Source organism: Montipora capricornis, chromosome 10, assembly GCF_036669925.1.
Source record: "Montipora capricornis isolate CH-2021 chromosome 10, ASM3666992v2, whole genome shotgun sequence".
Taxonomy (NCBI): domain Eukaryota; kingdom Metazoa; phylum Cnidaria; class Anthozoa; order Scleractinia; family Acroporidae; genus Montipora; species Montipora capricornis.
Window position 1 is genome coordinate 60,263,873 of NC_090892.1, and position 5,000 is coordinate 60,268,872.

General features: G+C 40.8%; 1 protein-coding gene and 1 pseudogene across 1 annotated transcript in view; one reads left to right on the forward strand and one right to left on the reverse strand.

The window, feature by feature from the left end:
• LOC138019574 (ALK tyrosine kinase receptor-like) overlaps positions 1-5,000 on the forward strand; it is a 40,483-nt gene that overhangs the window by 13,174 nt on the left and 22,309 nt on the right. The window lies entirely within an intron of this gene.
• Positions 2,630-5,000, reverse strand: part of LOC138018974 (histamine H2 receptor-like) — a 4,168-nt pseudogene continuing 1,797 nt past the window's right edge.

Sequence of the window (5,000 nt, forward strand, 5' to 3'; positions counted from 1 at the left end):
TCGTATCTGGTATCCGGTATCCGGTCTCCGGTCTCCGGTCTCCGGTCTCCGGTCTCCGGTATCCGGTATCTGGTATCCGGTATCCGGTATCTGGTATCCGGTATCTGGTATCCGGCATCTGGCATCCGGTACCCGGTATCTGGTATCTGGTATTCGGTATCTGGTATCCGGTATCCGGTCTCCGGTCTCCGGTCTCCGGTATCTGGTATCCGGTATCCGGTCTCCGGTCTCCGGTCTCCGGTCTCCGGTCTCCGGTTCTGTTAAGAGACAATTCCTTAAATTGTCCAGATAAGTGCGAGGATCACTTCTCCCTTTCGTTTATTTATTAAAGGGGTTTTGTCACATTATTTTGATCTACTTTAGGGTGCTTTGGGGAAAACTTTAGTCAATCACGAGAGTTAAAACTCGAAAATGGTAATGTGAAATTCCTTTAATGATAACAGTATCGTTACCGTGACATCGCGAACAAGATGGTTCTGAGCAAAAACGACCTTTATCCAGGCGATTTGCCGTAAACGCAAAAAAACGTCGAGCCGACTTTTCTCAAGATTACCTAAATGCAATCCGTTTCAGTCTTCTCCATTCGTGTCCCTCCATGCTTCTCTTTCCTTTTGCTGTGTTTCTTTTACGTCGTTTCAGTTTTAAGTGGTTGTTGCCATGCTTCATTCTACTTTTTGGGTATTTTGGGTGTCACCAAATTGCAGCATTTTGCGTGACAGAACCCTTTTTATGCATAAGCAACATTCACAAACTCAGTAGAATATTGATTTTTGGTACCTTTCTGTTAGAACAAATGACACTTATTAACGACAACTAAGTTGATGCATCTGTGCATATTGCTTGTACTTATGTTCGCGTCGCTTTTGAGGGCTGGGCTGGAGTCGCCTGCATTTCATTAAATAAAGTGCACTATTATACACTCAACAAAATACTGCGTTTTCTGATTAGTCAATGACAAATGCATAAATAAATTATAGAGTGCAACAAAAGTTACTTGACAATTATTCCATGAGGGCTCGTTGGATATGAGATGTTAATAGCCAACGAGGCGCATGACGCCGAGTTTGCTATAACCAGTCACATATCCAACAAGCCCGAAAGGACTAATCGTTTTATTATCATTAAATTCTGAAATCTTGGATATTAAAGTCAATCAGTTTCCGATTTTAAAACACTTTGCGGAATCAGTTTCAATATACGAGGTCGAACGTTTAATGAATAGAAGATATCACACGGCGGCGCGAAGATCTGAATTTTATTTCAAGAGGTAAATATATAAAATAGAAGAGTAACCAGGTTTTGAACACATATTCTTGTAAAAAAGCGTTCTCTGGTTAAAAATTCATATAAAAACGTAAGCTACTGCTGGAAGCCGAAAGCTTACGTTTTATATAAGTTTTTAACCAGAGAACGCTTTTTTAAAAGAATGTGGTAAAATAATGTTCATATCTTCATGCCACTGTGTAATTTTCTTTTTACTATGTAGACAGGATTGTTTTACACACCATTTTTCTTTATAACACCAAGCACAAACTTTATCGCAGGATTTTTTTCAATTTTCGCATTTCTTCTTCACTTGCAAGAAACTTCATAAATAATTTTAAGTTTTATGAAGTTTGAATATTCTTCGTGTTAGCAATATCTTGTTTCTCAGAGAAGGATTTTACGTCCGCTTCAGAGAACTTCAGGCCCCAGTTGTTCAAAGGATGGATAGCGCTATCCGCCGGATAAATCACTATCCAGTGGATATTTCACATAGTAAAACCAATTGCGCTCTCCAATGGATAGTGATTTATCCTGTGGATAGCGTTATTCACCTTTTGAACAACTGGGGCCAGGAGTCTATCGCTCGCCATTCTTCACTGACTGTTCGCACAAACAACCATAAAAAGGCGGGAAATGACGTCATCAACATCCTAACTAGTGGGGATATGAAAAATACGCCACTCGGGTCCCGGATGTAGTTACGTATACATTTTATGAGTGGTGTTTTCTTCCAGTAAAACACTCCTGTTTAAAGAGTGATATACAAAGGTTGCTATGGAAACACAGCGACGGAGCAATTCTGTTGAGCATATAACAGATAAAAAATCGCTTGTGCATTTTGTGAATTATGGGCACGAGTGATATTTTGAAACATCAATCGTGCCCATAAACTGGTCTTAAAATGCACTCGCGTTCATGCGATTTCCTATACATAACCCAAGCGACGAACAAGGTACGTCCCACAATATTAATTCAACATCGTCTTTTCCTTAACTAACTATCACTGAACTTGGAAAAGAAATTGTTTGATCGTTAAATCCACGTGGTTAACGGTAAAATACTTTTCTACAGAAGAGAATAGGATATAAAATTTGTATGAGGACAATTAATGAACTGTTTAGTTGGGGATGAATTACAAACTGAAGGAAATTGAGCTTTTTCCTACTCCGAGCACAACTCCAATCGCTGGTCTTAAACACAATTCCAGCTTTTGGTTTAAAAGTACCTAAATGAGACGTTTGCGAACTAAACATTCGATCAAGTACGGATGCTTGCATGATTCAGTCATGATTAAATTGAATTGTCAAGTCTAGTGGTCTGCTGTCGGATCTATCATTTTTATCGAGAGACCTAGCTTATCTCCTCAGACGACCGGCCTAATAAATTCTTCAGAAAGTACACTGAAACGATAAGTGCGGCCGCAGTAAGAGCGGAATATGGCTCGAACTGCTCTTCTAAATTTGCCATACCTTAATGCGTAAATAACAGGATTCAATAGTGAACTCAACAAGCCTGAAAATCTCACCCAGTCAGCGGGCGTTTCAAGACTCGGGCGCTTCTCTTTCGAAGCTTTATAAAATGTATTCTCCATCACGAAGCAAGGTGTCCAGCAAAGAGCAAAAGCGCCCACAAAGAGAAAGACTGACATGGCGATCTCCCTTTCGCGACCGCGAACGTTTTCATTGAAATCATCACTTGCTAATAAACTACTCCCCGAGCTTTCAAGGCTGTTCTCAAGGTCCTGACGGATGCATTTTCGCACCAAGTAAAATATCCTTGAGTAAATGATAAACATAAAAACCATGGCTGGAAATCCGATTGCGTCGACGATTATTAGTCTGTACTCCTTCTCATTACATTGATTCAGCAGAGAAAGTAGCGCAGCGCAAGCAGCGAGAAGCCATATGTAGACGATAGATAGTTTCAAATGTGAGTGCACCAGGAATTCTTTGCTTCTAAAAGGAGCCTCCACCTGGAATGTAGCGTTCAAATGCAAGAGTCAGTATTGTCAAGGAGGATGCTACCATTGCAAAATACAGTGATGTGTAGGCAACAAAATACAAATTCCCATACAACGACGACTTTTGGGGAGGAATAAAAGGGAGTACCCAAGCAATAGCTCACTCGGAATTCCAACAATGAGGTCACACACCGCCAGATTTAAGATGAGATAATTTGGAATGGTCTTCAGTTCTCTGTATGGATCCTTTACAATCGCGATCACCACTAAAGGGTTTCCGAACACGGTTAGAAAGCACAAAACTAACGCTGCAATAGCCAAGCTCTCAGGAACAGTATCCACAGTGCAAGTCGAATTATCAATGCTTTTCCAGGTACCTAATGGAAATAGCAAAAATATTTAGAAAAACGCTTGGCAAGCACTTGAAATTTAGTTGTGACTTATACATTGAATTGAGATGAGCCTGAGATGAGTTTCTTTGACGAAACCTCAAAATGATCACCCTGGGTGCCAGAGGTTTTATTTTTCTTTCGCGACGAGTAATGGCGTACTTATAGAGATCTCGCTAAAGGGGAGAAAAGCCCTCTGGCACCCAGGGTACAACATGATACCCAGCCTAAAGAAAAATGCCAATTGGAAAGGCCTGTTGAGTAGTCCCTCCTTTCGTATCCAGATTTTTTAACATCGGTTCATTGCGGTAATTTAAATTAATGTACATGTAGTTGAAGCCCATAACACAAAAGTGTCGATGTGTCTCATTTGGCCTTGACCCATCAGCTCACTGTATTATCTAAATATAGTATACAGGTCCCGCCAAATTATGGCCAATAACATTGGGCCTGATGACCAAAGCGCTTCTGATTGGTCGGCAAAATCACGGATCCTGCAACAAACGCAATACCGCCACGTTTTTTCCTGCAAAAATCTAATAATATAGAGAGCTTTAGATTCTAGAACGAGACTGACTACGATTACGAGATTTTCTCATAGAACGATTGTAAATGCGCGCAAACCAGAGTCATTGTGGTGGGAAAAACGTGATGTCGCCATTTTAGTACGAGGTTTTGCAAAAATGTCGTCGTGTCAAAACAAGTCACCAAAACGGGAGCAGTTTTTGCATTTTTCCACCTGGAAAAGGCTCAGATACCATCAATAAGAATATCTGAGGAACCTTCGCTGCTAACAAAGAAAAAGATTAACTTGTCCGGGTTGTAACTTTTCTAAGTATTTTCGCTAAAAGCGGGCACTCAAATCTCGTACTCGTTCTCGTCCTCTTAGCCGTCCTAAAAATAGTGAACACCGAAAACTGTTATGGGCCGCATTCCATTTAAGATCGAGACTTCGGTGTTCTGGACTCTTGACATGTAGCCTAAAAAGGTAACTTTTTGAGCTACAATCAAATTTTATTCAATACATGCTAGAACCAAAGGCTATCTGGGGCCGGTTGCTCGAAGCCTGGTTAGCGCTAACCGTTGGTTAAGAGGTATCAAATCCGATACGTGTCCATGGTATTTAACGCTGATTAGACTTGATACCTCTTAACCAACGGCTAGTGGTAACCAGGCTTCGAGCAACCGGCTCCTGGTTGCATTGTGAACATTAGCTATCCATTCATTTGCTCTTGCCAACATCGTGCACTAATGAATTACAAGAGCTTATCAACGGGAGCTTCAATCTCCACTAATTCCTTTACTCAACCCTTTCCCCAGTAAATTTATTTTTAGAAACAGGTTTTTCCCGCGAGAAGTATCCTATTTCCCTTGACGCTGAGACA